The following is an 11235-nucleotide window of genomic DNA, read 5'->3' as shown; positions in this document are numbered from 1 at the left end:
CATTTTATCTCCTAAGTAATCTGCAGTGACACAGTTCCTACTGCCCTTTGAAGTGTCATACTGGGGACAGAGAGTGGCCAGGCAACCAAGGTGTTTGAATATTGGCCGTCGGTTGCAATTTCAGACACACTGCTGGAAATCTTACGCAAGTGAAAGGGTGGGGGTGCAAAAAATAGTTGTGTAGTTGTAAAGGGTAGAAAGTAACAGAAAGTAACCTCACTCTCAAAAGAACCTGAAGGTGTTCTGGCGTAAATCCATCTAGCATACACCCTTTTTTTAAGCCACCACCCTACTGGTTGTCCTTGAGACCTAGCTGGAGAACTCTTCAGGATCATTTCATTAGAACCAAAATGAAGCCATTTCTGGTGGGGACCATGGCCATCCTTCTGTACCAGGAGCAATGGTATTCTCTGTTTTGTCTTTTTCTGTCTGCTGACCTACACACTTTTACTTAAAACCAGCTGCTTCCATTTCCATTGACAGGAAAATGTTCCTTTTTTTTTTTTTTTTAATCCATATAGCAAAAATAGAAATTACACCGTGGTCAAGATGGCATAATACATCACTGGTGATGTTTCAAGCTGGTGTTGCTTTCCTTCCAAGTGTCACAGACATATTTCAGGCCTCCAAACACCTTGTATCTTACAGAATAAAACACAGGTTTTCAATCCTTGTATGTGTTAGTGTATGTGATGAAAAGTGGTGCACTGATAGAACTCAGTGAACAAATGTATCTGAGACAGCAGCAAGGAACGACCTGCGTTTTTGGCTAGATGGAACATTGTAAGAGCTGCAAAAACATGCCTACAGTTCAAACTCTCAGCACAAAAGTAGGGTCTCCAACTCTGTGGAGAACTGATGTCCTTCCCAAATGATGACTGACACTGGTCAGTCTTCAATTGTCAGAATGAATTTCAGGTGAAAGGCCTTTATGGTGCCAGCTTCAAAGATAGGTAAACTGAGGAACAGAAACATTTGCCCTGCTTTTTTTTTCCTGGTTTTGCTTCTGCAGTTTAAATTGCCACATGCTTAGATCTCAGGCATTGTTGAAGAGGTATCCAAGAAAATGCTGTAGCAAGGGTAGATATACTTTGTGATAGTATAATAGCAGTAGTAATAGTAATAGCAGTTTTATTTTTATGTATTCTCAATTTTACCTTAATCAAACCAGAAAGGATTCCTTTAGAAAACTGGTGAGAGGATCGAGAAGGTATAGAGAAATTCATTCTAGCCTCATAGTTCTTAAACAGAGTGCTGAAGTTTATCAACAAGACAGGAAATTAATAGTTTTAAGGCTGTGTCAGCCTTGTTTCACAATGTAGTTTGGAATGAAGGACGTAGCTGTAGCTGCTCCTCGGTAGCACATATGTTCTCATTTAGCTGGCCTTCCAACAATGCAGCCACTGCCCTTCTCCCAGTTCTGGATTAGCTCCCTGACTAATTGTGGTAAAGTTTAGGGTGACGTGCAATGGGCTGCTCATCCGATAAGCCAAGGGGACACATCACCAACACTGAATGACGCTGATTTCCGAAGGAATTCAGATTTTGGAATTTCTCATCCCCTCCCACAAATCCTCCGCTGAGAAGGCAAGACCAGGACATGTGCTTTAAGACCCAGGGGATGGCGTTATGTCAGACACAACAACGGATGCAGTGCCCAGGAGTGTAGGAGTTGGAAGGCTGATTTATGACTGTGCTAGGGGAGAGAGTATTCCAAAAGGCCTCTCGCCATTTCCTCCTAATGCAATGGCTGTGCAGACTGGCCTTGCAGCAGGAGAGAGGTCAGCAGAACAGGATTACATAAGGCTGCTTGCTATGCAGAAAAACGCAGATGGCCTAAAAGTGTTTCATTTTTTTAAATGAAGTCACATGCCCTGGAGCTGCAGTTTGAGGAAGAAGAGGAGCCTCTGAAGAGCACGTACAGCAAAAGTTGTTTCATTCTTGTTTTAATTGAAAATAAGTCTGGAATCTCTCCAGGAAATAAGTTTTGAAGAAAAGAGTTGGCTCACTCACAGTCCAAGCAATTTAGAATCACCTCCCATTATTTGTATTTCATCTTCAAGCACTTTGGAGGCGTATTTGGATACTTGAACAGATAGTAATCTAAAAGAAACTAGTTCCAAGTTCAAATGGGATCATCTGGTTGGATTGAATTTCACATGGTGCAGCAAAACAGAGGGTCAACAATTCTCTGCTTCTCGGTAGAGACACAGTCACAATTATTCAGTTTAAAATGTGCTGCTGCTTCTCCTTTATACCATCAGTATTATTCTATCACATCTTTATCCAGAATTACATTTTGTGCATATTACACGGCTACAAAAGTACAAAGCTCAGTACTAAAATTATAACCAGTGATCTATAGATTTAAAAAATTATATTTTAGGTCACATTGATCTTTTTTTCCCTTTTTGTTGTGTGTTTTCATTTTTTGATATTTGTTACAATTTAGCACTCTCACTTAACTTCCTTTCATCTCTTATGGTTAAAGAGTCATGATTTCCTGACTTACAGTAGCTTTTTTCTTAATTAATTATTGCCTGTAAAATATCTTTTCTTTAAAAATGCCTTATAACAAAATCAAACAAAGTTGAAAGAAAAGTTACTATAGATCTCTAGTCATATCTGTGAAGGTGAAAATCAATTTTAAACACAGACGTGAAAGCAATAGCATTTTGACAAGTTAATTTATAAACTGAGGGAATTACTATGCTAGACATTATATATTTAAGCAAACTTAGTGTTCCTGATAAGTACTAAAATGACAGTGCTGTAAATTGAATTCTCTTTTTAGTGTTACCATAGCACTGTTTACACACTGCTTCCCTTCCTTTTTGCCAAAGATGTTTTCTTCCTTGCCTCTAAGTGGACACAGCATGCAGGAGCCTTGCAATTTTCCTAGGCATCATCTCAGGCCAAAGGCAAAGTGCAGGAACTCTCAATTCTGACAGATCTTTTTTGTAGCCTGCTCTGAAATGCATCAGAGGATGGAGGCTCCATAGTCTCCTTGGTTGAACTGTTCTCCTGTTTTCCTATCCATAAGCAAGTTTTTCAGAATGTCTAAACTAAATCTACCTTATTGCAATTTACATGGTTCTTTGATTCACCAGGGACATGGAGAACAGGTTATTTCCCTCCTCTTTGAAGCAAGCTGAACACAGGCTTAAAACTAAACTGGAGAACAGATAGCATAATATGGTAACAGTGTGGACAAGGAGAAAAATAGTGAATCATCTGCTAAACATCCAAAGTGTCTGTGTATTAATCTGTAGACAAGATGAAAAAAGTTTGGGAATAAGGTAGAGTATCAGGGAGTCCTCTGCATGATCAATTCTATGCCTGATTCATGTCTGAGAGGTTGCCTGAGTCGCCACTCGGGAATTTTTCTTTAGAAAGATTTAGCCTATCAAGGATGATATCCAATTACAAGCTTTCTCTCCATTTTCTCTTCCCTAGATCAAAGCCATCAAACATTTCATTGCAGGTCTTGTCTTTTGAAACTTTTTCTAGTTTGTTTGGAGCTTCTTTTCTGTTCTCCGGAGGAGTCTCTTCAGGTGGGAAAAGATACCGATCAGATAATCCAGTGATTGTCTAAGAAATTAGTAACAAAACTGGTCTCTGAGCCCTAAGGGACACTTTTTTATAACTATCTTCATTTGCCACATGAAAATGCTGCAGCTGGACACCTAAAGTACAATCAGGCCAGGTCAGCCTCAGCATTTTTCCATGTTTGTACCAAAAGTGCCCATTAGCACAGCTATGATGTGTGCACCCGTTCAACAAGAACAGGACTGAATTCATATCTCTGTTTTAATGAGGCATTCAATCAGATATTCAGTAGCCTTTAAGTATCCCTTTCTAATCAGAGGACTTTTCAAAGTGCATGACTAAGGAAGCAAAACAGGGTTCCCGAGGTAATTAGGAATAGTTTGTAGTCCTTCAGTCATCCACAAACTAGTTATTCTATTAGTTTAAACAAGGAAGTGTCTGATGGTGTAACACGAGAATGTAACATGAGAATGCTGTGCTTGGCTATGTGAAGGAAAGCATCAGCAGACCAGGAGTCCAGACAGAGATGCAACATCAGGTGGTAGCAGAAGGATGTGTCATGCTTTGAGGCGTGGGGCCTCTGCTAAATGTCATCTTCTCAGCTGAAGTTTATCACCACAGCCTCCTCTCTGCAGTGGGACCCCATATGCCCGAGCGAGCACAGCTAGTGAGGGAATAATAAATCACAGCAACCAGCTGTGCCTGCCATGAAAGGTCAGGCAGCAGGAGAGGGGCTGGGGGCAGGAAGGGGGGCAGTGATGCAATTGCAGGCTTGGTTGCAAGGAAGGAGCCTGAGGTAGGAATCATCTTTGTGAGTTGTGAAGGGCAGTGCAGGAGGCACGGAGGATCTCTTCAGGGGAGAAGATGGAGAGGAAAAGATGGTGTGCTCGTTCAGGATGAAATGATCGAGGTGATGAGATCTGAGAGAGAGCCCGAGCTGCTGTGGAACAGGAAATACTGTTTAACAAAAGAAAAAAAGGTGTTAAACAGTAAGACATGCAGTCACTTAGCTAGAATCTGCATGGTGTTTATAGAGACACAACAGGAAATTCTCTACAACACCCAGCAAGCAGTATCTTCAACCTCTTACATTGTACAAAAAAAATTAAGCTTACTGAAAATAGAAGGACTTATTTCTGGAGCCTCGTTGGACATGTACACAAGGATTTCTTGGGGGGTTTTGGAGAGGGGGTGGAGAAAATGAGGGTTTGTTACAGGATTGAAGACTTAATAGCAGGCTGATAAATTCTGTAAATGTTTCATTTCTTCAACCAGACAGCACTTGGAAACAAGCCAGGACGCCTCTGATCTCCAGTTGCTAATGAAATTATATTGTGCTATTATTTTGCTATTTAAAATCAAAAAAACAAAAAAACAAACAAAAAACCCCAAACATCTCCCCCTCCCCCAGCAATTATTTAAAGGATAGATTTGCTAGTTTTCCTTCCTTTATTTTTTCCTAGATTTCGGTCAGTCTCACCGAGGAGCTTATTATTTCTGTTGAAAGAAAAGGAGCTGTGGAGGGGAGGGATGATGCCGACCTTATTCTCCCCCAAATTCCCCCTTTCCCGCTGGACCCCCAGGCGGGCCCCGCCGGCGCGTTCCCGGCGTTCCCGGAGCGCCCCCCGCTGGCATCTCCCGCAGCCGCACAGCCCGAGCGCGGGAGCCGGAGGGAGCCTCCCGCGTCTCCTGCGGTGCCCCTGCTCAGGGCATAATGACTACTGTCCTGCAGCCTGGGATAAACCTGGGCGCCCTACCGGGCGGATTTCTGTATTGAACAGCAATAGTTTCCGGGCGAAAAAATGAGGGTACGGGCAGGTTTTGTTGGTTTTGAAAATGCTCTTTTTTCTTCAAGATTCTTTCTTCCTGCAGGGCAGGTAAAAGGTGAATGTTGCAGGTTTTTTAGCACAGAAAGTTATTTGTGACTGAAGGGGCTTGATGGTTTGCAAGAAATTGTTCTGTGGCATCCCTGTCACTTACTGATCCTGTCCCCCCGTTGCCACATGACCCGTGGATTATCACCGAGGTGTTTTGGTATGGCGGCAGCCCAGGTGAGTAAACAGATTTGTCTAGTGTGTCACCATGCCAACAAAACTGACCTACTGATATACCAAGAATATAGAGTTAGAGAAGATGGAAACCTCTTTACTTCTGACTTTTAAAGTTTGCTAATGGATTTTACCAGACAATGCAAACATGTTGAGTTTATTGCAGCAGCAGCTCCACTCTCTGTATCCCTCAGACAGCTCTTATAGCAGCTGCATCTTTATGCAGAGAAGCCTTGCTGCCTGGGCTCACAGTTTGTTGGTATCAGCTCTACAGTAAAAGCCCCTCAGCGTCTGACATCTCTAGAGGCTTTGCTGTTTCACCTTTCACAGGGTCTGTGGTCTGTTTATCTCTATTGCTTTTGTTGAAGTTCTCAATTCTTCAGCCAAAGCAGTTTTGCAAAATTCGTCCCTTATCTGCTAATTAACCCCTTTCCTCATCAGCCATCAGTAAGACTCTTAAAATATAATTTAATTTTTTTTCCCTGGAGTCCATTTGTTTTCCTTCCTTTCGAGTTTTCTATTTTCTGCTACTAAATTGTTCTCCCTTATTTCCATTCTCCTCATGGTTTCACTCGTTTGATTAGTCTCACATTCTCGAAAAAAACTCCTCGCAATTACAGTTTCAACTGGGGAAAGGGAAAAAAAATTGTAGCCAACAACTGAAAGTTGTCCTTTCTATCAACTTTGTCAGGGAACTGCCAAGCCTCCTGGTTTCATTCAGAGATTGCCATTTGATGACCTTTCCAAGGGTCAAGTACTAACAGGAATTGCTATTCATGTACGGAATATTTTCAACTTTATCCTGAAATGTTAGTTACAGTATTTTTTATTCCAAGATACAACTTCAAGATTTTTATTTGTCCAAGTATGACACCTCAGCTCAGTTGAGGAAAAGTATTTTTTTCTGAGGAGGTACTTTATCAAAATATCCTCCTCTGTGGGACAGCTAACTTCAGTGAAGTTGCCAAGAACTAAATGCTTTCCCCTACTCCATTTTTTATTATGTTTGATATCTTCTTAGCTATGGTTTCATCAGAAACCATGAGCAAAACAGCGTGGTAAGGCAGTGAGTAGAAGACCTTCACAGGAAAATTAAATCACACAGGAGGTGGCATTAGATATTTGTGATGAGGGGGCTGCTGAGAGAGCCCTGGCAGCATAAATGTCAGAGAACAAGTATGCTGTGAGGGCTGTGATTGCTCAAATGAGTGTTGAACACTCATGGTTATGAAAGGCCCACGTGCCATTTTCCACAAAAGTAGAGATGTCAAAATCCAATGATCCACCAAATTCTTTCACTCTTCTCATCACATAAAGTTCCTTATCTAGTTGCAATTTGATACGCAATTCTTCCTTCTTTTTATTTTATGCTCAGAAGAGCTCTCATCTCAGCCCTGCAGAAACAGCAAATTTGTTCCTGTGTGTTGTGAACAAAACCTGATTAAATTTCCCAAAGAAAACATATTTTGAACAATAATGGTGACTTTAGGAGGAGTTCATTTTTCATATGCTTTCTCACATGCTAGTTTTAAAAAATTGAAAACGTAATTGTAGTCTAAATAACTCCAGTTGGTGAAAACTTGAATTTGATAATCCAAAGGAATTAGCTGTTGTCTCAATTAACCAGTTTTGAAAATGGATGCATTTTCAGTACAGAAGAATTTGAGCAGTTTTGCAGCCTAACTCCTCAGGTGTAGGTCATCTCTAAACTCAGGTGGTAGAGACTCCCTTTCTGGATGAAAGGCATATTAAAAACGTTGCTTTCTTATCATATACAGTGAATTCTGTACCCATGACAGCCTTTGGTAGGTTCTGCCATGAGCAACCACTTTAATGTATCCCACAAGTCTTGCACTGAAATTTTGCTTGACCTTTACAGGGCTTCTCTGTTAGGTGATTGATTGTGCTGATCCACACAGCAGTTGGGTAGGTGAAGTACTAACGGAAAGTAAAAATCCTTGTTTCATCTTCTCTGAGTGCAATACTGGAAGTTTCAGTTTGTGAACTGCCTGCTCCCTGGCCAAAAGACTCAGCCACGGGGGTACTTGTATCACCCTGTACAATCCCCCTCACTCTCTGTGTCCTGGAGAGGACAAGCCTGATGAAGGACTCTTGGAAGAGGCAAGCAAAACATTCATCTCTGTTCTCTCTGAATCTGAAGGATTTGCATGGACAGATGGATGGAGACTCAAGCTAGCAGCTAGCTCTACTTCTGTTTTGTTGTGGAAAAAATGGGTCCCGTTCCTTCCCTCTGTCCTCTTGTTCCCCCTCACCACACAAAATCGGCTCCCAGAGGAACTCTGCAGCTGGCCTGGGAAGTGAGAGTGGGCTCCCTGGGACCAAGCCCACCAGTCACCCTGGCAGGCTGGCAAAGGAAACCTAGGGTAGGGCCACACTCAGGTAATATTAGATGAATAATAAAGGGATTAGTTTGATGCTGCACTGCTAAAACACCCTGGAGCTAACACACAAATCTGAGAAGAAGGGCAGCTGGAGAGAAGAAAACTATAAATCCAAAAGGAAATATTTTGTTCATCTGCATCCTTCTTATTTTTTGTGCATAGATAAAGGGAATATGAATTTTGTTCAAGCATTTTCCTTCAGTTTATGTCAACTTTAAATCAAATTAATGTGAATATGAATAGGATTCCAACTGAAAAGCGAAAAGCCAAAGAGCTCCTTGGAATTGATAATTGTAATGAAAAAAAGTGTTTCCAAAACAAGGACTTTATGCTGCCAACCGCTAAACAAATTCCTTCAAGGCTTTTAAAATCCCTCAGTACACACATGCATCCACATTTCTTATGGGTGGAATGCTGAGTTCAATCATATTTCAAGGTCATCCTGTCCTGTGTTTATTGTTTGCTAAATACAGGTGCCAAGCTGAATAGAGAAATGATCACAGCCTAGTAGATGTAGAATGATTCAGGGAGAAGAGAGATTAAGCTTGGTTTTAAGACTGAAATATATGTAATTAATTGCTGTGTTGGTTGGACAAATAACAGGAAAAATAAAATTAATTTGGGCTACCAAGGAAAAGAAAAAAACTTAACATTGTCAGCTAAGCTGAATAGCCTCCACCTCAGGGGCTGAAATCATTTGGCTGTACAAATCTGGGAGAGCTGGCAATGCTCCATCAGACACACACAGGAGGTAAAGCAAGAAATAACATCCAAAAGCCAGACCAAAAGTTCAGTGCAATCTCTGTCCATAATATCATGTGGGTCCTTTTTTGAGGAGAATTAAAATCCTCCTATTTTTGCTGGTCTCAGTAATTTTCTTTCACTAATGCACTGGTATAACCTAGAGTAAGGACCATAAATCAAGTGACCTAATTTTTGGCAGTTATAAGGGTTGTAACAGAAAGTATTACCTTTATTTCACATCATTATGTCAAATTAATTTTATCAGCTGGAATTCATGCTGGTGACCAGGGGACATGAAGACCCCCTTCATGCTCCTTTTTGGGTTACGAAGGAAAAAAAAAATCACCTTTTCTCATAAGACTGATTCTTGTTGCAGGGGTAACACCTTACTTAGACTTTTCTGTGATATCTTTCTTAAATGGTCCATGGTGTATTGAGAGCAATGAAGCAAAACTAAGTGAGCCTCTTGCTTACGCTTTTTCCTCTCCTTTGTCAGGTTATTGCTCTCTTCTGCACCTAGCTTTGTTTTCATGTTTTCTCTTTCAAATAGTCCCTTATGAATCCTCTTTCTCCTCGCAAATCTTCCATGGACTGCCTTGTTTTTCCCATGTCTGTAATAAGCATATCTATAAGATGCTTTGGTGGTAAAGAGGCAGTTACATTTTCTAAAGACCTATGTAATTAAGAGGTCAGAGCTCACGCCCTGAAATAAATGGATCTCTGTGAAAAATTGAGATTTTTACTAAATTGCTTGGCTCTCAATGATTGTTGAGCACTGATAGTACTGAGCTAAGGAACTACTGGTAGCAATTTACCTCTCTGGAAATGTGGATGATGATGGAAATGTGCTCAAATAGCACTGAGAGCTTTGGGAGCCAGTGGCGAGGAAAACAGACAGAATATAGCCTCATTTTTATGACAACAGATGACTCGTATTTATAGTGTCTTACTGTTTCCTGAGGCAGAGATGACTAATTGATATCCCGCATTACAGAAATTTGAGAAGTGAGTTCTGCTCTCCAGGTAAAAGTGAACCATATGAGACACAGCTTTTAAACTGAGTTGAAAAAGAAAATGAGTACACCGAAAAATGTGTGTCTCTTCTGAGGCTAAAGAGCCGATTTGTCAGTTTGCAAGGGGCTGCAAATCAGAGCTTATGATGGGGTGTAACGGAAAATGTCAAGAGAGAGACTTTTGGAAAACTAGAATTAACCTTCAAGAAAGTGTGGTGATTTGACAAGGAAAGGCGATCACATGAGCAGAACTGAGAGAAGAACAACTGAGAGAGGACACTGGGATCACTGCAGAAAGCCCAGGAAGGAGAAGTGGGTAAAAAGGGAAGTAAAGCTTAAGGCTTAAAGTCTTGAGTTCAGGAAAACAACATGCAGAGCTGCCTGGACTAGGACAAGCAACAAAAAGCCATATACTCTGGAAAACATCCAAGCATTATGCTGCGCTACACTGACTTCCACAAATTTGCAAACACGAGCTGTCCATGAGCAACTTGGGTGAGAGGACATCACCAGCACCATTTGTGAAAGGTAATCCTTCACAAGAGCAATGGGCGAGATTTCAATAGAAGATAAATGAGTTCTTACCATGAAAGTAAATGGAACATTTATTAATTTTAAGCTTTACATAGGTGTACAAGCCAGTGTTTTGTCAGAGACAATGATAGCAGCAAGGAAAGAAGAGCCCAGGTAAGACAAATGGATTGAATTCAGGGTTTGCAGTTGTGATCTTACTGCTATTAAGAGAGTGAGAGAAGTAAATGTATGAATAAATAACATACTGCAAAGATACAATTTGTAATAACACCAGGGACAAAAATATCCTTTACTGATTTTAAAATATATCAAGCTCTTCATCTTATGCAGTGGTGCTTCACCTTAGAAGAAAAGGTGACAAAGTTTGAAGTACAGTTTTAGAATGTTTTCCCAGTGGAGAAGAAAGCATTCAGCAGAATACAAAATACACCTGAAAGCCCAGCTGTTCACTGCCCAATGGAGAAGCAAAGAAAGGAGCTGGCTAAGATTATTATTGTAGGGAGAAAAAAGAGAACAAGGAGCAAAATAAACAGAGCAAGGCACTCACTTTCTGTGGAAAAAATGCAAGAATTTCTCTAAGCAGTAGGATGAAGGAATCTCATAGGTTATGCCTCTTGGTTAAATGTGGGGGTTTTGACTGAAATATGCAAAGGTATTCTGCTGTCTCTGCAACCACCAAGAACATTTTTCTCTGTTTTCCCTATTAGCCCTCTTCTGCAGAGTATTGACAAACTGTGGGTTGCTGTGTTAACCTGTAGAATTGCCTAACAAGATAAAAATGCTGGTGGGGAGTGAACTTTCAGAATTACTAATCCTAGTCGTCCTTCTTCTCTGCTCTGTCTTGTATGAAACCTGTAGGAACTAAATATCTTTAAGCCCTCTTCCTTATTCTGTAATTTTGGAATATGGAATATGCCAAGGCACACGCACTACCAGAGTGTAACA

This window comes from Manacus vitellinus, unplaced genomic scaffold, assembly GCF_001715985.3.
Source record: "Manacus vitellinus isolate BGI_N305 unplaced genomic scaffold, ASM171598v3 scaffold_28_pilon, whole genome shotgun sequence".
Classification (NCBI taxonomy): domain Eukaryota; kingdom Metazoa; phylum Chordata; class Aves; order Passeriformes; family Pipridae; genus Manacus; species Manacus vitellinus.
This window is presented reverse-complemented; position numbering follows the sequence as displayed.